We start from the raw sequence: 24,644 nt of genomic DNA, 5'->3' as shown, positions 1-24,644 counted from the left end.
GTCATTTACTTTATAAAATGTCCCTGTGGTTCATTATAATTAGATAAAACTTAGCAAAAAAAAAATTGGAATCACAAAACACAAGAATACTATCCGGGCAAAAAGCATGAAATCGCACTTAGTCACACATTGGTTAGACAACCATCACACTACGGCACAATTGAGATTTACCATCTTAGTAGTGTGGCAGTTCAAACATGGTAGAGATAATGCTAAATTGCTTTCTCAACGTGAAGTGTGGTGGATGAACTCACTTCAGACCATGAACCCCCCAGGTTTAAATGATAAAATTGACATGTCTTGTTTCCTATAATGTAATTGTTCACTATGTATGTTATAACCTGCAGATGCTGCTTTTTGATTTTGCGTTAGGTTGTCTATTATACGGCAAGACCAGCTTGTTCATGTCATTGTATATTGTGTACAATGGGCCAACCCATGGTAATTCAATATTATTCCTTCCTTCACTTTGTTCTTCATCACTGGGATTCTGTTGTTCTTTTTGGATTCTATTCTTTTTATTCTTTCACTGACTGTTCACCTTTCCTTCTCTTTTTATGTTTTCTTAGTCCTATACTTGTACTTTGTACCCATTGAGTATGATTCTTCTCATATTAGACGCCAGTTGCAGGTGTACGGAACAGTCTGGCATTGCTCCCTTTTTTCAAATTCATCTCTAGGTTCCTTTGGTTCATTAGTCTTATCTCCAGAACCATGACTTCCTACTACACTTTGATGTTTTTTCACATTAGTCCGTCATTTTCCATTCCTGCTGGGTACTAGTAGCTGTTTGTATTCAGGTTGATGAGGATTGTATGCTGTGCTTCTGCAGCATTCTATGTTTCAGTCCCTCGGTGAACATGTTACACGCGCCCTCTCTATCATGGTGATTCCTGTTACCAGTCGCGCCATAGTCCTTTGTTCAAGTTGATGACGGTTCCGCATTTAAAACAGGCAGTTTGGCTTCCATCTGTTGCTGAGTTTTCGGTTCATGTTATTCGATGCAAGATAGGCGTTTTTCAGACATTGGTGAGTAGTTTGCACTTGTTTGATTATTTCTCTTTCAGTTAAGGTATGTTGACACATTGTGCTAACGTGGAATCCTGTGGCTCTTTTAAGTATCTTGTAAACTTGGAGGCGATTGAGACCTTCACTGTCAACAGAGGTTGCATTGATGATTTTTCAATCTTGGTTTTAAATTCCACCCATTCCCACTCAGGCTCAACACACACGCTCTCCGATAACTTGCTGGCCATTTCTAGAGTGTTTAGTTTACCACACTTATGTGTATTCAGCTTACAGTTTTATTCGTTTGGTTCCACAAGAGGGTCCCCATTCTCGCTACCTAACGTGGTCCGAAGTTTTCTGTTCCAATGAGTGTTCAAGAAACTAGTGCTGCTTTTACCACACATGCCCAGAGAGTTAGGGGTCTTTATTTGTTGGATGCAACGGTACATGCAGCATTTTACTACAGGGCTTGAATAGTGAATTTAACTTGCCTTTTTTTATAGATTGTGTTACTGGCTTCATATCGTTTATTGAGGAACATCACTATTCACATCATGTAAGTCACAAGCTACCACACTCGGGCTATGTAAGATTGTTGTCTCGTGTGTGGTGCAGCAGCATTTAGCCACTTGGAATTTTAGTTGGTGGGTGACCTTTTTCTTGCTGTTTTCTTCACTTGTCACGATTCACGTGGTGATCTTATCCAGTCAATACATCTCGCTTTTCACTCTAGGGAATTTTTCGGGTGTGCTGTTCTTTACACTGCTCGTTTGTGTATTTTCTTGTTGCCATGCGCAAGCACATCAAGGGTTCATCATTCACTGATTCATCCCTGTATGTTGTATATCTGATAATTGTAGGCAGTCTACACAATCCGTTTTTTATGCATGATTGCATTTTTTACAGCGGCCCCTGAAGAAGCGATGCTTTAATCCCAAAATGCATTGGCCACATCTCCAAATAAAGACTTCATACTAATGTTGACCTAAACATAATTGGTATGTTCATATGTTTTTAGTTTTTTGTCATTGCAAACAATGATTGTATATCATTGGATGTACTAGCATAATGAGCCAAATAAAGGCTACAACTTCCGTGTGTAATATATAGATTCTTGTGTTTAATCACTTAGATATTTCTTATTGTTTATTGTGGATTTTCTACTTTGATTATGTGATGAATTGGATATAACGCTGTGCATCCAGAATTCGAGTGAACAGTCACTTGCATATAGTGATCTACGAGATTTCACTGCGATACTTTAAGAACGCCACTGCGTCAAATCCTTTTGCCTGCCTCACAGCAGGCGTAATACTGATGCAGGCACTTTCACACTGGGTTTGCCCCATGTGAAAGGATGCATTGCTGGAGTAGCGTCTGTTTTCAGACACAACCCAGCAATTTGCCACTTTTTTGCCTAAATATATGTCAGGAATACTGACATATTTGCAAATACTTGTGACTTGGAGGACTGTACAGTAAATACGGCACATCCATGGTGTCACAAGGAGGGCGTACTGAAAAGTGTTGCATCGCTGTTTTCATGCAGTAATGCAACACTTTTCATAAAGGAAGCCTTAAGTTTAACGACTAATTCCAGGCATGAAATAGATGGAGAATATCATTCCTGAACTTCAAGACTTTCATAGGCTATCTCTAGCACTGAGGGTAACCTTCAAGATGTTTGAAATACCCACAAAACACATAGGTCGTGGGGTCCAAGATACCTGCCTAAATTAGTTGACAACTACATGGCACTTCACAGCCTAAGATAAAAACACGATAAAGGAATCACTTTTGCCTTTTTAAACAAGAAAGCGGTTGGGACAACCCTAGGAATACATTGTTTGAAAGTACGGAATAGGTGGACCTCATCCCTTAATTGCAAGACAATATCAAAGTATGAGGGAACCGATGTGTGCCTGTTCCATCAAGACTTTCCGGAGCATTCTTCCTGAATGACTGGCTATTTAATATTGACTGTACATATCAACCTTAAATAAGCCTGCTGAATTAAGTTCCTATAACAGTGTAGATCCATTAAGTTTGTCCCAGTTTGTGCAGTTCAGAGAAAGCCTCACTCTTCCTCTGGATAACAGGAAATTGAATGCAACCATTTAAAAAAAATCTCTTTATTGCTATTTTCATGGTGCAAACAGATATATAATAGTAAGCAATAGATCATAAAACCACAAGATGAACTCGAACCAGCAACCATGCAAAAATGTCCCCAAAAGACTGTAATGCCAGGGGTTTCATATGTAAGCAGAGATATCCCATCCTTGTATAAAAGGCTAATACCATAAGAAATCAACAATGCCAACAAAAATATCAATTGTAACGCAGGCCAGCAGGTTGGAGGGACCTCTCAAGTGACAGAGAGTAGAGGGGATGCTGCAGGAATCAAAATACTTATGAACAGTGTTCAAGAAGTGATTAGAGGTAGGGGAGAGAGTCCATCTTGTAATGTGCATGGGGAGTGTCACCTTGGTGCCTGCAGCAATCAAACAGTCATAAGTCAGGAGGGAGGAAAGTACTGCCCAGCAAGTGAAGCCTGTGATCAGCAGCCCCCTTAGGGATTGAAATTGTAATGCATCAGGAGAGAGGGGAATGCAATCTGCCAAAAATCTTCTGTACATATATGTCTGAAAGTGTGATGTCACCTGACCGTCTGATTGAAGCAGCTGATATAGCACTTGCCTCTGCCAACGGCCATTTATATGTCACCCTAAGCCATACAGAAATCTCAGGTGGCTGAGCTGTGTTCCAGGACATGGCTATCAGTCGCTTAAACAACGTTAATGCTAAGTTACCCAGTCTCAAGTAAGGTTTAGAGCATTTTGTATGCTTAGCGATCCCCAATAATATTGTACATCAATCACAGCAGGCATATGCTACAGTACTGGGTCCAGGCATGCATCATATGCAAAAATGTGGCATCAGCAAATCCACACTTGGGGCGGGTTGAAGGGAACATCACATGGAGGCAGTGTGGAGTGAGGTAGGACTAATGGAGGTAATTAGATTGTGTGAATTTAAGGTGCGCATTACAGGACACCTGCTTGCTGTGGCTTAAGGCCATTGCCCATTGTTTATCTGTAAAGACTGTGTTCAAGTCCACATACCACCTAGTCATGGCTTTAAGCGACTTGTTCACACTGGGAGCCAGGAGAGCAGCATTGGTAAGGAAGCACTACAGCCCTTGATGGTGCAGGGGCGCCATGTCTCTCATCAATCAAGCGCCCCCAATAACACATGTTAAAGCATGATAAGTGAGGAAGGAGCCTGCTCCCAGGTTAGATGCATCTTGAAGTTGCTGAAAGGATTGTAGGGCACCATCTTCAAATAAGTCACCCAGTTGGAGCAGTCTCGCCTCCCGCCAAGGACCCGGGTCATGTCCATCCAGGAGGAGCCTTGATGCAGGGAGAACCCAGAGAGCAATCTGGGTGACTATGGCGGTGCTGTGCATTTGGGCTGCATATATCTTTTCCACATCAGTTTAGCCACACACAATAACCTAAGCAGCTCTGTGATTGGGCTCCCCACTGATAGCAGCCAATGGAGTAGATTTCCAAGCACATCAAATACAAAGACAGATTGTCCCATCTTGTTTCTCGCCAGACACTGCACAGGCCATTGGAGCTGCGCTGCAGCAATGTACAGTTTGAAATCTGGAGTACCCCTGCCGCCCTCCAGCATAGGATGCTGAAACGTCTGGAGGGATATATGCCATCATGCTGGCCCCTAGACCAAATCCGATTCCAACCCACTCAGTTCCTTAAAGAACGCACTGACAGGTGTGACCTGGAGCATTGAAAAAAAGCATAGGAACAGTGGAGGGAATGAGGATAAGCATTTTGACTACAGCTGCTCGGCCAATAGCTGATAAAGGTAGTGTTAGAAATGGGATTTCTGGTTGGCTAAGGCGTGTGCCGAAGGCAGGTAGATACCACCACTCTAGTCAGGGCAAGGGAGTTACACACTGATGATAACCCCTGCTCACCCCCTTGGTAGCTTGGCACGAGCAGTCAGGCTCATCCCAGAGGCAATGTGTAAAGCATTTGCACAACTCACACACACAGCAGCAAAAAACTAGGTTCACCACGAAAGAAACGCCACAAAAGGTTATATAAAAATAGCCTTTGTATTATCATAAACACATTAGAAACCAAATCACACATTAACACTGCTCTAACTAGCACAAGCAATATTCACACAGGATTATATACAGGACCGGGCCAATTGGCCCACGGTCAGAACCATCAGATCAGGTAAGTAGATGCAAACCACAACCAGTAACTACTGGTACCATAATGACATAAGCATTATCACATTAGCATTAGACATCATCCTAAAATGTCAAAGCCTACCATTGGGCACAACCACATTAGCATAAGACACCCTCCTAAGCATAAACACCTTATGGACTAGGACATCAGAAGACCAACACATTAGGCACTAATTATGGGGCATAAAAACATTACCCATTAGGTACTACCCCAAAACCTCATAGCATCACATTAGGCATTAGCATAACATTAGGCATCACAGTAGCCCAGATAGAGTGCACACAGCACCTTACCAACTGACCCCAGGCCAAGTGGCATCTCACAGGGGACCCTTATGCCCTCTGTCCACAATGTTAGCTTTTCTCCAGGGCTATCTATCCCCTTAGTAGAAAGTGCGCACTAGTACTGGCCTAAACGTTGCAGCAGCCCACTAAGTGCTGGGCAGCTGGAGAAAATGTAGGCAGGGGCACTCCTGTGCCCTGAGTCCTCCAAGGGGACTCTAAAACTCAATGGTGCTCAAATATTGCAGCTGCCTGCGCACTAGCAGGGCAGCTGGGCGAACAGCGTCAGTACTGGCACCACTGTGCCTCATGAGCCCCCCCTGGGGCTCTCCTTGACAAAACTTGCCCCAAAGAAGAGGCACTAAACACATGCCCCCATCGTTGGGGTGGCCCACTCTCTGGCAGGACCTCCCAGGCCCCGACAATATGCCTTGATCTGTCCCCAAGACGCTGGGACCCTCTGGGGCTCTTTAAATAAACTGCCCCCTTTTTTACCGCTTTGTTCGCCATAAGTTGGCAGGGTATGCTCAGATGTGAGTCCCTTGCTCACTTTGCCACTGGATTCAAGCAAGCCGGGCTGAAGACGGCTGAAATGCAAGAAACCAGTCCTCTGAAGCTTGTTTCCGGTCCAGGGAAGGCATGGCTTTGCAGTTCGAGCTGGACTGTTCTCATGAGGCACAGGGGCAGACTGATTTGCATATGGCCATGTCTGAACTGGGGTGCCAGAGTAGGCTAAAGAACGGTGATGGATTAATCCCAGATCTGTTGACTGGGTGTGAGTGTTTGATTGGTTCAGATGCTCCATCCATTACCACCCCCTTTTGTACCGCTTTGTTCGCCATAAGTTGGCTGGGTATGCTCAGACGTGAGTCCCTTGCTCACTTTGCCACTGGATTCAAGCAAGCCGGGCTGAAGACGGGTGAAATGCCAGAAACCGGTCCTCGGAAGCTTGTTTCCGGTCCAGGGAAGGCATGGCATGGCAGTTCGGGCTGGACTGTTCCCATGAGGCACGGGATCAGACTAATTTGCATATGGCCATGTCTGAACTGGGGTGGCTGAGTGGGCTAACGAACAGTGATGGATTAAACCCAGATCTGTTGACTGGGTGTGAGTGTTTGGTTGGTTCAGATGCTCCGTCCATCACCACCCCCTTTTGTACCCCAAGATATCAATGGCACTGGCACAATGCCTGGAAATTCCCCCAAAACGTTGCAGCTGCCTGCACTCTCACAGGACAGCTGAGATCAACTAACACACAGGGAAAATCATGAGACCCTTCTGGGCCCCCAAACACTACGTATGCCTCATTGGAGCGGCCCGCTGCCAGATGGGGCCGCTCAGGATCCCCCCGAACTGATGCTGCGCTTTGACGGCCCCACCACATCGAGCCTTCACTCACCGGCTCCTTGTGGGTCTCTGCGCTGCTCCTCTCTCTGCAGGCAGGACCAGCAACACTTGTGCTGGTCTCCTCAGTGCGGGGGGAAACTCTGTTTCTCCTCTCGCTGCGTGTGGCTGCCCTGTACTCATTGGAGTCCCGCGCTGCCATTGGCGGCCTCCGCCGCCTTTCCTCTTCACCCGGGCTCTTCGTGTGGACCCAGGGCTTCCCTCGAGGGAGGCGGAAGTCCCGCCCTACATCAGGCCTCATGCCGCCTGACTTTTGGTTGTGGTGCACTCAGGCCGTGGCAATGATTCTCTTCAAGACAAGGCAATGAGGGGTGGGCTCCCTCTTGATTTAAAAGTATAAAGCGGGGTGGGCTAACGCTGAAGCAGCCATGTGGGGTGGGCACCCACGATTAAAATATAAAAATAAGCGGGGTGGGCACCTGCCAAAAAAAGGCACCAAATTGCAGGGGCATCACCACGCCGGGATTCCCTAGAACTGCAGCTCTGTGTTTTGAAGCTCACACTATCCTTCTCCCTAAGTCAAGTGCTCCCCAGGCACTAGAACAGGCAAAGGTCCTGTAGTTAAAAGCAAAGGTCCAGCAACAAGTTGCTCTTTGACTCAAGGGCAAGGCAGGGCCCAGGGAGGAAAGCCCTCATGGCAGCCCCCCCCCGGGACCCAGCAGCAGCACACCCCAGCAGGATCAGCACACCAGAACTGCTCACCTTCATGTGGTCACAGCCCCTATATTTATATCACACAATTTCTTGTCTAAAAGTGCAGGGCATGGGGGGATTTGGAGCACTTTGTTTTTGAAGCTCCTCTTCCCCTTTGTCAGGTTGGGGCTGGGTGATCAGACACACCACAGGGGGTGGAGCCAGCATTGTACAGCCGGGGCACAGTCCTATTCAGAGTCAGGGGATTACCCCTCCCACTACTCTTAGCCCAGGTGTCCCATTCAGCCTAGCTGACTCAACCTGCCCCTCCTGGAGCAACCTCTCAGCCCCTGTCACTCACAATCCAGACATGCAATTCACATCAGGCAGGCAGACACATAGCACACAGAAATGCCTACTTCTAAAAGTGGCACTTCTCCACCAGTCACCATAGATCGGCACATACCATTGCACAGTATTTATCCTCACAAGTTCATACATACTAAACTCGACCTTGCACTCTTCTCATACCAGGAATTACCATGGACACACTTATCCCCCATGCATTCCTGTGGGAGGGCAGGCCAATCTCACCACACGTACCCAGAGAGCGCCCGCATTTTACACTGGACCACAGTGCTAAAGTGCCCAGAGGCCTAAAACCACTACCACCATGTCAGAACTTAAGGCAAAAAGTTCAGGGGTGAACCTGCCAAAAAGGGCCAAGTCCAACAGGTAGCTTCCACCAAAAGGCCATCGAACTCTGTACTGAAGTCAAGGCCTTGCCTTGGTTGCTATCAAAAAGATCTTGATTAGTGTGGGAAACATTAAGGGCCAAATATCGAAATATGTCAAAATGCCAGGGAAAGTTGTCTCGCCCCAGTGCAGCCCTTTTGGTGAAATTCAAACCCCGGGACGAGTAAATGCAAGAGTTACCCCAGTTCACCCAGAGTCCAGTCAGGTCTCCAAAGGTGTCCAGCAGGTCATAAAGAGCAGACAGGGTATGGGTGTGAACCCACAGATAAATGAGCACATCATCTCCATAGAGTGAGACAGACTGCCACTTTCTGTGGATTTGTATGCCCCAAGAGGGGTCCCTAGTCCGCAGATCCACAGCCAGTGGTTCCATAGCAAAAGCAAAGTTGATGAGCAAAAGGAAACAAGCTTACCTAGTACCCCTAATGATGGGAAAAGAGCCCGAGATGCAGCGCCTTCTTAAAATCTAGGGAGAGCGCCACAGGGAGTGGTTCCAAAGCATGCACTGCAACTATGATATTGCATAGCTGACGTATATTGTACATGGTCGATCGATATGGAAGGAAGCCACACTGGTCAGATTGTATCAGAAAATTTAATACTGGAAGCAGTCTGTTTGCTAAAACTTTGTTCAGCATCCGGTAGACAATGTTGAGCATTGAGACATGGTGATAGGAACTCTCCAGGAGCGGTTCCTTGCTCTGTTTTGGCAGTACAACAATGAGGGCCTCTCGAAGGGAGGTGGGTAGACAACCTCTTTGATGTGCTTCCTGATACATCACCAGTAACGTGGGGGCCAGAATAGCACAATTGATTGTACAAAATTTCACGAGAAAGCTACCCCTTCATGGGTTGAGTCTCCTGCACACCCACCAACGTGCTGTTGCCCCTGGAGGGGATCTAGTGAGGGAGAGAACACCGGCTGCCCGCTCCCACCTTGGAAGCCGTGTAACGCTGCTTGGGCTGACTCTGCACTCCGTACGGGACTCCATTGCCCAGGAGCCCGTGCGTGAGCACACCTGGGCGGAGACACGCCCCCACAGACTCAGGAGGACATCTACATAAGAGCCTACGGATCCCGCAGCGCGGGACACGCGCGCGGGACTAGCCGGACAAAGCCCGGCCGTGGACGGCAGAGGACGGAACGGGCTACATTTCTAAGTTCCTCATTGTCCCTTTGCACGCACCATCGTTAAGGAACCCGGCATTGACACACTAACTACAAAGGTACTCTGTGCGTTGCCCTTTATATATCTGTGGCTGCTTGGGATTCCTCGACTTGCTGTGGTTTGGCAATGGGTAAGCGCAAATCTATGGAGGGAGGTGGTGGGGCCATAGAGACAGCTAAACGACAAAAGCGGATTAAAAAGAAGAAACTTAAGGGAACATCAAAGCACGATGGGCTAAACTGCATTTCTGTCAGGACTCTAAAATTGTTATATCTTAACTTACCCGTTCTTGCACGGGAACAGAGATGCTAGGTCCCAAATCTTTCTTAGCAATGCCAGGAGGTCTTTTAACAGAACCTCGCAATCATTACCTCGGGGGACGGGGGAATTGGATAAAATAACAAAGAAGAGACTGGTCCAGAATTGGCTCCTTCTGTCAGCTTCTCGCGGACGTTCTCTATCTTTTCAGTGGAACCTGTAAATAATACACAGTTAAGAAACTAACCAACTCTCCTCTCTTCCTAAGACTACTTTTATGATATGTGTATCTTTTTCTCACCCACCCTGGCTATACTGGGCGTTGTTTCTCTTCTGTTCTTGGGTAGTAGCTTATCTTCCTTCTCTGGTTAGTTGTTACTATTTAAATAAAAAACGACAGTTAAACTTCGTCTCTTATTTACCTACTCTAATCTTGTAATTTTATGTGTGGTAAGTACACTTACTTCAGAACTAGAAAAGCTTCTTTTAATATGGATTCTGTTATCTTGCTGTGCTTCTTACGCTGTCTAATATCTGCGACCACTTCTCTTGTCTCTGTACTTTTATCTCCGACAGGTTGTGAATGTAGCCACCTACTCAACAGTCTTTGGTGAGTATTTACATATATATACACTGTTTTATAACTATTAACATTCTGAATATATATTCCAATTGTCTGCTGATATTTTCTCTCAATTGTCTTTGTCTTTAGGATTTAGGTATTGTCCAACACATTAACTCAAGACTCTGGTAAGTTTTCTTTTACATCGTTTTCATATTGCAATACAAGAGTTCACACTTAGCTCAATCCTCCAAATTCCGCTCCGCTGCACAAGCGCTGCTAATGCAAGGCTTCTCAAGGTTAACTGTAGGCTCTCCGACTCTTCTCCTAACTGCTTCAGAGTTTCTTCAGACTCTTACGCTGACTCAGACTACAACGCTGCCGTTTCCTTGACTCGCTCTGGAATATCGCGCCGAGTCTACTTCTAATGCGCACCACTAAGAATATAAATTAAAGAAATACAGGAAGCTCTCGTACTAACTAGGAAATTCTTTTCTCTTCATGTGTTTCTATGAACGTCTTCTCAGGCTGCGGGCTTCGGTGAAGTGCGCAGTTCGCAGAACGCTCGCGCAACACCTAATCTTCTCCACAGCTGTGTCCCGGAGTCTAGACCACCTACTCATTCCACGACTTGGGCACTTGGGCGGACCTCTTGGATCTCCAGTGTCTCACCCAATCGGACCAAGTATACGCACTATGGACACCTTGGCATGCCTTGGCCGATTTTAAGCTGCAAAGTGTCTGAGCTGAAGTTTGGGTCCTGACAATTATGGACAATATTGACATTATCATTGAGGACTGCCAGGACATTTTAAACGGGGATGTGGGAGTCACACAAGCATCTGAGCAAGAGAAGTCAGGGGAGACCCGTGTCTCACTACACAAGAGGTAACTCGCCCAGTAACCACCATCCCAGAAATGTTTAGAATGAGTACAAAGCATAGGGCGGCCTCCCCAAACCAGCCTAAGGCAAACTTGCATGAGGGAGGAGCTAATGAGAAGATTACAGCCAACTCCCATGTTGTATCTGTTGTTGCTAATGACCCAATTGTTTGTGCCAATAGGTTTACAGTTCTGGCAGATGTTGAGCCGGAACCGGAAGACGAAACCATTATTATTAGTGGGTCTGGTAGCTCTTAGCCTCATGCGGTAAACTCTGGTACCATTGGTGACCTGGTCAATCTAGTCTCCTTATTAAGAGACGAGATTGAAGGTCTGAAAGCATTAGTCTCAAATCTAACTAATGCCCCAAATGTCAATCAATGTGTCCTTTGCCAACAAAATTTACCCCCTGCAAATATTTCTTCTATATCTTCTACTGCTTACCCAATTCGATCCCAAGGTACTAGGCAGGTAGTTGGGGGAAAGCCTGCTGTAAAATCTAAGTTGTCAGGCTCCGCTCAAGCTGACGGGGCGCAATGGTCTCAGGACTGTTGCCAATCCGAGTATAAAGACCACCAATTCACCGGGGAGTGTCTCCAGAGTGGCTAACAAGGGGGGAGTGCTAGACCAGGGTTGCAGCCTAGGAAAGGATTAAGAATGCCACTTGGGTCTCTCTCTCATGAGATTGACCCGCCTAGGCACCACATGCATGGTATGGGTAGCTTTGCAACAAACACTATATACATGACTAATGTTCCAAAGCACCATATGCGACCCAATGGAATAAGGAGGGGGCAGACTCTCTGACAAACAAGGCCATACATTGGTTAAGGCAAGGTAGAGGGTGTTGATCGATATTTAGGGAAGACATCATTAGAGCTAGGAGGATGAGCCACCCTGGGGCCCCACATGATGTCATTGAACTAACTCTTGTCTCTGACACTAGCAGAGGATCTATTTAAGATGGAGTATAGATCTAGTCCCCCAGCCCATTCCAGTATTTAGCTGAGGAAAATGCCCCCTCTACCTTTTTCAATAGCTTTAGCCATGGATGTAGGAAAGACAGGGAAATGGGCACCTAGGTCCAGGCTTAATTCCAACGATTGACTGCCTCAGGGGGGGGTTGGAGAGGTATCTTCTGCCCAACAGGTGCCCAATGAATGGTATCCCCTCGATACACGTAGTGGGGCTAAAGGAAGTGAACACTTGGGTCTGGTAGGCTCCTCCCCCATGACAGTGATCGATTTGGATAGCCCAGTGGGCGTGAGGGAACCCGGAATAACTAATAAGGAGACAGCAGGAAATAGTGTTTCCCTGAGCGTATGCGGCTCGGTGAACCCTCCATTAACCCTTCTTACATCAGGGTACAAACCCAGTGGTATGGTGGGTAGTATAGTCTCATGGAACATCGCGGGATTGGGCCCCAGATTGCATTCACCAGAATGGGTATCATTCATAAATGGCTACGATGTATGCATTTTCCAAGAGACATGGGCCTGTGACCCCCAGTTTCTCTTGGGTTTCCTCAATTTTTTCGTCCCTGCTATGAAGGGCCCAAAGGGCAGACCAAAAGGAGGGCTGACGATTTGGGCTCGACAGGCACTATTTGAAAAAATAGTAGAACTCCCCACAGGTAATAATGACATCCAGCACATATGATTAAACGTGACCAAGGGGGAACCGCTAGACATCTACAATCTGTATAGAAGAGGTTCAAATGGGGGGAAATCTCCAGTTCTAGTAGTACTTGATCAGCTGATTGAAGCCCAGCCAAGTGACAACAACATGTTAATTGCAGGGGACATGAATATGACCTTCGAGCCCGTATCTATTGAAGATTGGTAACCTGGAGAGGAGGCAGATATAGAGTGGGGGATCCCCAAGCTGGGTCTAAATCCTGTGAGCAGATGGTCAGCTGAAGTAATTCAGATGAATGCCCTATGTATTGAAAGGGGGGTAAGAGCTCTGAATGGAAGGTCAGCAAGTGATGGACAAGGGGCTAATACTTTTGATAATGGACGATGGCAAAGTAGAATTGATTATGTCCTCTGTAATTTGGCGATCTGGCACCTAATGACTGACATGAGGGTGGTCAGTAGGCAGGAGAGTGACCATAATCCCCTATGTATCACTCACAAACGTGGGGTGGGGAGGTGGAGGCCTCAAACAATATAGTAGAGGGGATAGCAGAGAACGTTCCAACGAACGACATGAGAAGAGTAAAGTGGCCCAAAGTAGCGGTGAACCAAGAGGCCTTGGATAGTATTAACAAAGAACTGGAGACTACTACTGTTGCCATGGAAGCTATGTTGAAGATGGGAAAGGTGGGAGGAATAGAAATGGATGAGATCACCAAACTCCATTGTGCATTCTTTAGCCTAATAAAAGGTCACTTCTATAGGGCAGTACGTGTGCAACCTGGTAAGAAAACCTCCCCACATCAAACAGGGTGGTATAACACCCAGTGTAGGGCAGCAAGAAGTTCACTGGGGATGGCTATTAAGAGTAAAGTTTCAGCTGTTGTGAGGGAGGCGAGACAGGTGTATAAGGCCAGTGTTCTCCAGGCCAAGAAGGACTGGGATGAGCAGCATTGGTTAGATCTTAAGGCCGCCAGTTCGGTCAAAGACTCCAGACTATTCTGGAATATAGTTAAGTGGGGGAAAGGTGGCATCCCCGAACCACCCTCAAACTATGCCTCCCAGAGTAGCTGGTTGGACTACTTTGGGCCCCAATACATGTCTCGCCCGGAGGGCATCCAGGGAGAACCTGTGATAATTACAGTTTTTAAAACACCACCTTTCATTAAACTGATGTAGCAATGGCCCTAGACTCAGTGGCGCGGGGCAAGGCCCCGGGTCCAGATGGGGTGCCCGCTGACGTCTTTCTCCACGAAAAAACCTGCTGGGGGAAGTATATCTTGAACCTGGCGAACGCGGTAGCTTTAGAGTCACCAGTGCCAATTTCGTGGCTGGGGGCAGTAATAATACCCGTATTCAAAAAGGGAGATAAAACCATACCGGGGAATTACAGGCCCATCAGCCTAATAGATACGATCCAGAAGGTAGTAGGTAAAATGACCCTAACAAAGATCATGAACTGGGTGGAAGAATCTAATGTATTATCTCCCTATCAAGCTGGATTTTGTAAATTGACCAGCACGATAGATCAGATCTTTCGATTTACCCTGCTATATTGGAAAATGTTGCAGCAGGAGAAGGGTAGTCTGTACGCTGCTTTCATCGACTTGCGTGCAGCTTTTGATTTAGTCCCCAGCTCCATGCTATGGAAAGTCTTAAGCGAGATGGGTATGCCAGATGAGATTTTATCCCTGGTCATGAGATTACACGAAGCTAAGTATGCAAAGATCCAGTGGGGTAGGCATGGCAAGGTATCTGAGGAGTTCCCAGTGGAAAGAGGGGTACGCCAAGGCTGTGCCATGGCTCCAACACTGTTTACCCTATATATTAAAGGTGTTGTGGAGCGCATGTTGTCTGCGTCTGTCGACGCTCCAATTTTGGATGGTTTGAAAACACCAATACTACTTTTTGCAGACCACACGCTGATTTTATCTGAAACCCCTAGTGGCCTCCAGCGTGCCCTGAACATTTTTGAGCATTTTTGCAGGGATCGTGGGCTTGAAGTAAATGTGGCAAAAACAAAGCTCATGACTTTTAATCCTCACCCCAGCTTCAGAGGGAACTTTTTCATGGATGGCCAAAAGGTGGAAATAGTATCAGACTTCGTCTATCTGGGAGTTCATATAGACAAAGGTGCTAAGTGGAAGAAACATATGGAATTGGCGGCCCTCAAATTCCGCCAAAACACAGGTGTCATAAGTGCTGAGCATAAAAAATAATTGACTAGACCAATCAAGCCAGCACTTCAGGTATATGAGGCCAAAGCAGTTAGCTCTGAGCTATATGGCGCTGAGCTTTGGGGCTATGACAACCTGGTACCACTAACTCTCACAGAAAACAAATTACTCCGAAGCCTCACTGCCCTACCTAAAAGTACACCCATGAAGCCGCTACGTTGCCAGTTGGGTAGGAAAGCCATATCTCATATGGCTAGATTGCGACCCATTCTATACTGGCGTCGCATCTGGGCTACTCCTTAACTCGCACATTACGCAAGGGGCTTCCTGGATGTAATCAACCGTGATAAGTTCCACAAGATAGGTTGGTTAGGGGATTTGCGTAGATCTTTGGGGACTTTGGGTATGAATGAGCTTTGGGAGAAACCAGAGGAGGTGCAGTTCCCGGCCAAGGAAGTTATAAAAACAAAGTACTGGGAAACAGTAAACCATAGGAACTGGAATGATGCTGATGCTTCTACTTTGGAGGGCCAGTATTTCGAAGTGAAATCTTGCCCTTCCCTTGAGTTTTACTGGAACATTATAACTAAGCCCCAGGAAAGGAAGTTATACTTCCAGCTCAGGGTGGGGTCTATTCCTATTAAATCGCTAACTGGAAGATGGGCCGAAGGTAACTCTTATATCTGTCCATCTTGTAAAGTCTGCACAGAGACCATTGCCCATCTACTGTTTGTATGTGCGGCCTACTGTCTACCCCGACGTGTCTGGTTGAGGGCCATGTGCAAACAGCTTGGTACAAGGGACAGTGTTGTGGCCCTCAGAATAATACGTACTAATTCTTCCTCCACCATTGCTGTGGGTGTTGCGAAATATTTAGGCTGGCTATTGGCAATTAGAAGACCTTTCCTGGCACAATAATAGGATGTTTAGAGAAATGCAGTCCTTTTTCTGCCTCTCCAATTAGCTGTTGAGAATCTGCCTATACATTGGTGTTGTATCTCTATGAATTTTGTGGTTTTATAGTGAATTTTAATGGAAGTCTTGAAGCTTTATTTTTTAACATTTCTGTGATTGTAAATAGGTTTTTAACATTATTGCTATGAACGTATGGTTGTATATGTATTCTGCTTTTATGAGTTTTTTTTACCTCGAATAAAGCATACTTGACTGACTGACTGACTGGCTATTCATGCCCAGGGTTTTGGCCCATGCCATCTGGCGGATGGCCTGCTGGAGCTTTTCCAATTGTATGGGTGGCTCCAATTCCAGTCGATGTAGGGAGATAATTTACGAAGAGTAAACACCTGCAGGAAGACCTTAAGCACTGGCAGGAATGGCTCTGGAGGCGAGATGTATAATGTTTCATAATATTAGGTAAAGACCTCCTTTATGTCAGCTTGTGCATTCACGATGCGGCTCCCCCATGTCGTGAATGGCCCCTATAACTGTCCGTGGGATTTCTGAACACAGCAGCCCCTCCTAAATGCACCAAGGTATATCCCTCTCTGTGTGTCAACATGCCACCTTGCTTTATATTCAAGGTCACTCAAATGCTGAGTCTGTTCTCTATAATGGTGGTGACGGTTCCCCAGCTGTGGGCATGCAGTGATGGCAGTTTTCACCTCAAGTTCGCCAATATCAATACGTATCTGTGTCTCAAGCTTCATATCAGAACACACTAGTGCCGATTGTGCACCCAAGATGTGTTAATGCAGTGCCCTTTCATGACCACCTTCAAGGCGTCCCATTTATGTCCCCTGTAGGTCCCTGTACCATCATTGTTCTCAAGATATTGCTGGAAGAGAGTGGCTGCGGACTTCCTGTAGGGAATATCTTGCAATTCCTCTGTTCGCAGCCTCCTGTCACTACGGCAGACATAGTAATTCCCCACCGGAAGATCACCTTGAGTGGATTATGGTCAGAAATGGTTCGACCTAAATGCTCGGAGGCCTGCATTCAGGGCCAATAATCTGAGGTCCAAAAAATATAATCTAACCTGGTATGAACCTGATGACCAGTGGCACAATAGAATTCTCCATGTTGACTGGGCATCACTGGAGTGAGTGTATGAAAATTTCAGCGCTCCGTCCATCATCTCCTTGTGTTTGCTTTGTTTGCCCTAAATTGGCAGTGTATGCCCTGATGTAGATCTCTTGCTCACTTTGCCACTGGATTCAAGCTAGCCTGGCTGATGAAGGGTGTTACTCCGAAACCAGTCCCAGGATGCATGTTTCTGGACCAGGGAAGACCTGGCTTGGCAGTATGGGATAGACTGTTCACGTGAGGAACAGGGTCAAGACTAATTTGCATATGGCTGGTATGAACTGGGGTGGGGAAGTGAACTGAAGAACGGTGATGGATTCAACGCAGATCTGTGACTGGGGGGTGAGTGCCTGAAAAGTTTTAGCGCTCCGTTCATCACCGCCTTGTGTTTGCCGTGGTGCTAAGAATACACAATGCAACAGGATACATAGTGTCTGATATAAAACATTCACCCCATAACTCCACTTTCCTATGGTTCAGCCCTATGGTAGGAAAACCATGAAAACTGTAGCATGTCAAAATATCCATCCCCAGTCTTAGATACCAATGGGTATCATGCCAGAAAGACCCAATTACAAGGAACAGTTATGGTGTATACTACAAGAATAAAAAAGTCCATTCTGAAATGTATCAAAGGTGGGGGCGGACCAAGCGTAAACATATCAGGCAAATGATTATCAGGAGAAATAGCCCAACCGAATTAATTGAAGTAGCGTGCTCCACTACACACATGTGTAACCACTTCCAGCGTCATACGTGACTGGACCCAGAAGTGTGTCAGAAGTCGGGGAGAAGGATTAGGAATGGTCCTGATTGTCCAGGGACCAGCTTTCAAGGGTCCGGGATTCTCCCTCTAGGAGAGCGCAGCGGAGTGACCAGAGATCCCATTCCTGAGGCAACTGATCAGGGTTCGCCAATCTCCAAGTCCGTGCTCATAGCTAAAGGGAGGTAGCGATTGGAACTATGAGTTGAGACCTCGACAACCACTCGCACCCACTCCCGGGCTGCCTGTTCTTCAGTGGGGAAAGATCAGGTTTTTGTGGGCATCAGCAGACCTTCAGTCTTTCCTCGGACCAACCACCGAAGGCATTCTGAGAGGCATTGATGGGAGGTTGTACACCTTTGGAGCGCAGCCAGTCCCATGCCTCCTCCAGGGCTGTGAAGAAGCGCGTTGAGTCAGAGTCTATCACTCGTCATTTGGCAGGAAAAAGTAATGCATATGAAAGGCCCAAGGTGTGGAGCTGCACCTCTACTGCGCAAAGTTGTTGCGCTTCCTATGGACCTCCACTGTGTAGTCCAGATATACCATTATTGTAGCACCATTGTAGGTCCAGGGGCCCTTCGCTCGGAACAGTTGCAATATCAGGTTCCTTTTCCCAATAATTGAGGAGGCATGCTATAATGGGGCGAGGAGGAGATTTCAGAGATTAGGGGCACCCCAGAATCAGTCCTTTTAATGGAGAAGAGTTTGGACATTAGCCATGAGCACTGTTGTTGTTAGCCACCCATCCTGGAACAGTTCCCTGTTTGGGTTCTTGACCCCTTCAAGGAAGCCCAAAAAGCAGATATTAGTCCGCCGGGAATGGCCTTCTAAATCCTGCGCCCTAGCAGATAACACCCTCACCTATTCGCATAAGGTTGCATCTAATGTGGGGTTAAGCAGTGACAGTGTTGATTTCACAAGTTTAGGGTGACCAGCACTCATTAGACCTGTTTAAATTTGAATTACGCCAAGCTGAATTTACAGTGCAGTATTGGAGATTGTATAGCATGGAACACCTTGTTGAACATTTCCAAATGTTTCTCCAAAGTGTTCTCAAATTGCCGTATCAAATCTGTTGAGGATAGGGTGGCGGAGAGCATGTCCAATACAGACTTTTGGGCGGAGGTTTGAAAGCCTTTGGACACACCATGCCACAGGAAGAGCCCGGTTGTCCAGAGTTGGATGTGATGTCCAGGATTAGAGGTGCATGCAGCCTCTGTCAATGTGGGAAATGATTCCAGCATGATCCTTCTGAGAGTGTGGCAGTCTTCAAACCCCCAGGAGAGTGGAAGCGCAGTCAAGCCACTCCTGAAAGAGGTCCTTGACATCCCTGGTACAAATCCAGTTGTAACTGGCAGTCAGACACGCTCAGGTCACACCAAAAGCAGTTCAGATAAGTATGCTCATACTCAGTCGAATCATTCATAACAGGAACCGCTATGGCTCATAAATGTAAAAGAGCTTTGAGCATTCCTGAGTAGGGCAGTAAACATGTCTGAAACTGTCTGGAAAAGTTTATATATTGAGCCCAAAAGTCAATGTGAATGAAATGGGCCCTGCCCTCGGACCAAGCATTACAAGCAACACAGTATATGATATAGCTGGTCAACATTGGCGGGGCCTTGCTTCTCTGTAGCCAATCTCACTTGTCCCCAGGCACTACGGAATGTGCACCACCCAGTTCAGTCCCTGTCAGCAGCCACATCCTCAAACCCCGCGTGCAGTGGCTGATTCTGACCACAGCAAGAGAGCTCCCAGATGGGGCGCTCCTCCCAGCATGAGTACGCCCCACGGCCCCAGCTCTCCTCAACGCGAAGTCATCAGCGCTCTCCTCTGCCTGCCCCAGCCCCAGTCAATGGCAAAACCATCGTAGGTTCTCTGGGCCTTCCACACTGGACGTCACCACCATCAGCCATGAAGGAGGCCGCTCAGACTTTGGGCCCCTCATATTAGGCCACAGTGGCGAAACATCTCCAAGGAAGCCTGATCACCACAGCGCGTACTGCAACTCTGCCACTGCTCAGGGGGCTCGGAGAGAAGCATGCGGCGTGTTGTGGGTCTCCGAAGTTAAATGGATGAATGTTATTGGGCCCAAACTCTATCAGACCCTCAGTGCAAGGAGTCCGATATTTGCACCATCTTGGCCACACCTCCTAATGGAATGCAGCAATCTAAACATTGTGAATGTTACCTGTTGTTGTCGTCTTTACTATGTTCCTCTTTAATTCCATTTTCTTTTCCAATATCCCCTTTCCTTTCAGAGGCACTCTGAAAAAGCCTGAAAGCCAACGTGTTGCCTGATAAATTACTAGAACGTTGATACATAAATGCACTGCACAACCGGAATGAGGGCCTTAGTGTTCTTCTCCTGTTCAGTGCATAGAAACCATCAGCAAAAGGTTATTTATTATGAATAAGAATCTATTTGCCATTTTTCATAACAAAGTTCCTCAAGAGCCAAACTTGCATAAAAATGCCTGCATACACTTTTTGTATAGAAAAAATGGTCCTAGACTACTTAAGTTTACACTTTATTTCTAAGCAGCATTCAATAAGTAAAAATATTCCAGGTTCATATGAAATTCACATTGTATCATTAATGAACCACCAATTCCTTCACAATTCAAGCATGTATATCCTCAAATGGCACAAAGGCACAAAGTATAGCACAAATGGTGTCTGTTTTATTTCTCAATATTTTTTATATTTATCACAGATCACCATATTCAATGTTTTCAATAGAGAACGGTTGCTCCAAGGGGAGTGTAAAAAAGGGGAGAGTGCTCGTGAAGTAGGACAGATCTAATGGAGGGAAATACAAAAGGTAGACCAAACAATCACTTTTACATTCAAATATTCATTAGTAAACTGGTCGTGGTTCACAGGGGCTCCAGTTTTGCAAGGTGGCCTGTCCCTCATGTATTTACAAGTATTTTTTATTTTCTGATGGTGCACAGAGTTTATTCAACTGTGAAAGGGTTAGGGCTGGGATGTGGATGGGTACAGGCTTACTGGGGGAGAGTGTCGACGTTTTGACCCTGCCGCCTTGAGGCAAATTTATTCCTCTGCAGGTGGGTCTTCCTCAGGACGGGGAGCAGGGGTGGTAATCTAGGATGGGGTGAAGTCAGGATTACAGCCCCTCAGGCGTTGGTCCACACTGAATCTGCAGCGTGGCTAAATTAATCATAGAAGAATCATGGCTGCAGTGTTTGAAGAAATCAATCACGGGGAGTAAATCCACAAGTCTCACTCAAGGAGGTCAGCATGGATCCCCTGGGCTGCGCTTAGGCTACAGAATGGGATGCTGTGGGCGATTTACTCACCCTGTCGACACTCTCCCCCAGTGAGCTGTACCCGGCAACATCCCAGCCCTGACCCTTTCACAGATGAATAAACTCTGCGCACCATCAGAAAATAGGAAATACTTGTAAATACATGAGGGACAGGCTGACTTGTAAAACTGGTGCCCCTGTGAACCACAACCAGTTTGCTAATGAATATTTGAATGTGAATGTGATCGTTTGGTCTATCTTTTGGATTCCCCTCCTTTATATCTGTCCTACTTCACGAGCACTCTCCCCTTTTTCACACTCCCTTTGGGGCAAGCTTTCTCTGGTGATCTGTGATAAATATAAAAATAATTGAGAAATAAAACAGACAACATTTGAGCTATACTTTGTGCCTTTGTGTCATTTCGGATATACATGTTTTAATTGTGAAGGAATTGATGGTACATTAACCCCTTGCATGCTCGTGACGGCCGGTAGGCATCACGCATTTTGGTGGACGTGTGCAGAGGGTGGCGCCCGGCCGTCTGAATCCAGCCCCCGGCCATCCAAATCCAGCCCACTAATTAAAATGCCTGCACAGCACGAAAATTCATGCAGCATGCAAGGGGTTAATGACACAACGTGATTTCTATATGTACCTGGTATATTTTTACTTATTGAATGCTGTTCCGAACTAAAGTATAAACTTGAGGAGTCTTGGACCATTGTTTTCTATACCAAACGTTTATTGTAATGTGCATACACTTTTCAGCTTGGATGCATTTTGGCCAGAGTCAAATGCATGTTCAATTGGGTGAACATATTCTTGTAATCCAAGAACGTTTTTGCATGGATGAAGGCAAAGGTGAACTGCCAAAGGGGAACAAATGTGGACCGTTGAAAACAACTTAGACTTTGACAAACAAATGTTATTTTTTTTTTTTAATTAATGTTCCTGATGTGTACCTGATCACTACAGTATCCATATTTATACATGCATAAGCCAGAACAACTTAACTTGCTAGTGTTTTGTGATTCTTGGCCAATGTATTCACAGTAGGGGTTTATCACTATATTTCAGTGTCTTCTGAAAACAGATAAAACTGCACAATCGATTTTATTAGTTAAGCCCTAATCCTTTTTGCTCAGGGCAGAACAGAATTGATTTAAACATAAATGGCTCATGTCCTGAAGATAAGAGGAGCACTGAAAGAGCAAAATTAACACGTGTCTGCTACAGTTTTGACAAGGCTGTGGTCTTAAATAGTTAAAGACTGTTAGACTTGGCTTTTTCAGCACTTTCAGCCCCAGACATTTTGCTTTTTGGCCTTCTATTTTTTACCCTATTTTTGTTGGTTGTAGAACTTTGGGCTCTTTACCACTGCTGTTCAGTGCTAATATGCTCCCCCTGTAAATTGTGTTTATGGATTGATGTTTCAATGTTTGCTTATTTGATTTACCTTTAAATCCCTAGTACACTGCACTGTGCACCATGACCTGAGGGTAATTTACTTTGCACTGCCTCGCTTCAAGCTGCCATCCTGGTAATCCCAACAATACCACTCGACACCAACATCGATGTTGCTGCTTGTGCTTTGGTTCGGGGGCACCACTCATAAGTTACAGGATGCACCACCCTTATCCCGCACCACAGTTTTGGCCTACTGACACCAGCTCCTTCAGATCATTAGCCAACAACAGCGCTTCCACAACAACAACGCTTCTGTTTTCACCAAGACCTTCCAGCACCATGAAAAGCACCACATCACTTTGCATCTCAGCCATCATTTCACTGACGCCGCTGGATGACCGTCACTGAGCCGCTGCCTGCACCGCAACCTGAGGGCACCGCACACCGCACCACTGCACTTCACACATGTTTGCCAATGTGGGCGCTCCTGACTTCAACCGCAAGTTCGATCTGCAAAGCGTGTGACTTCAAGGGTCCGACGACCCTTTCACCAGCTTTAGCAACTGAAATCGTCAACACTGGCTATTTGGAGCTCACAGAAATGTCCCAGATAGCCTCCATTTCTAAAAGTTACTGTTTTGCGGGCTTTCCTGACACTGTAGCTGGCCCGCAATGCCGAAGTCAGACATAACTGTTTGGATTTGTTGTTCATGATGCCATGATAACCACAGATGGAGCTATTGACGTCAAAAAGCTGTATTTAAGAATATTTTTAATATTGATAATTCTGAGAAGTCTATGGTGAATTTATATCATATTTGGTCTTGTTGGCACAGATAAAATATTGGTTATTTTTCTAAAACTGATGTGGTGTCTTTTTGTAGTGCTTTCACTGTATTGCTGTTGGTTATGTGCAAATGCTTCACACGCTGCTTCTGAGATAAGCCTGACTGTCTGTGCCAAGCTGACAAGGGGTGAGCAGGGGTTATCTCAAAAGTGCATCCCCCTCATTCTGACTAGGAAGAAGGGTCTCTACTTGGACAGGGTAACAACCTACCAACTAGAGACCCCCATTTCTAACACAGCCCTTCGGCGGCAATACCATGGGGAATATTTACAAGGAAAAGGTTCAGCGTGGTGTTGCACGCAGTTAAGCGGCTCCACTCTTCCTCATATAAAAAACACAGGGATGCACCTTATATACAAGAATACGGTGCACCCCTGTTTTTTTCTTGCACTGGCGCAAGGAAAATCGGCCTAACTCCAACAAAAATACCATTGCACCATAATGCAAGGGTGCCTGTGTTGCAGGGAATCATCCCTGCAATGCAGGCACCCTTGCCACGTGGTGCAAGGGTTTCTGTGTTGCAGGAATGATTGTTTATGTGCAGTAAGGGACACCTTCCTGCACATAACTAATCTTTAAAGGTGATTTGCTCTTTCTCTGTGTGCTGCAGAATGCAGCTCACATAGGAAGAGCAAAAACGAGGAGAAATACAATTATTTATCCTTGTTGCACCATACTAGAGCTGTAGGAAAGGGCCTCTTTTAAATATTTAGCCCCCACGTTTTGCCCGATGTCTGATGTAATTTCGAACTGTAAGTGCACTGTGACCCTGCTATCCAAGTCCGTAGTGCGAGGTCACTTTCCCAAAATCTGTACCATAATTGGCACAACTTTAGTGGCCCCTATAAGTCCCTAATAAATGATACCACTGTTACCTGGAGCATGGGTACTGAAGAGTGTACACTGGAGTTGCAGCCCTGATTGTGCCACCCCAGGGACCCCTCACCAAGGGTATACACTCTGCCATTGTAGGCTACGTGTCTTGTTTAGTTATTTATTCATTTATTTATATAGCGCCTGAATCGACCCCGAAAGGATATCTACGCTGCGGACATGCATCATAGGGGCTGAGGAGCTGGAGCAAGATCAGAGACAGAAGAGGAAGGTCTTAAGGTGCTTTCTGAATTGGAGGTGGACTGGACAATCAGAAGCGTTGAAATGGCATGCAGACCTTTAGCCCTAAGTTCCTATGTGCGGGCATACCTGCATGCGCAGATATGCCCCTACAATGTCCAGTCGATTCTGGGTTGATGAA

The sequence above is a fragment of the Lissotriton vulgaris genome, chromosome 3_1, assembly GCF_964263255.1.
Source record: "Lissotriton vulgaris chromosome 3_1, aLisVul1.2, whole genome shotgun sequence".
Taxonomy (NCBI): Eukaryota; Metazoa; Chordata; class Amphibia; order Caudata; family Salamandridae; genus Lissotriton; species Lissotriton vulgaris.
The sequence above is the reverse complement of the archived record's forward strand: the minus strand, read 5'-3'. Positions refer to the sequence as shown.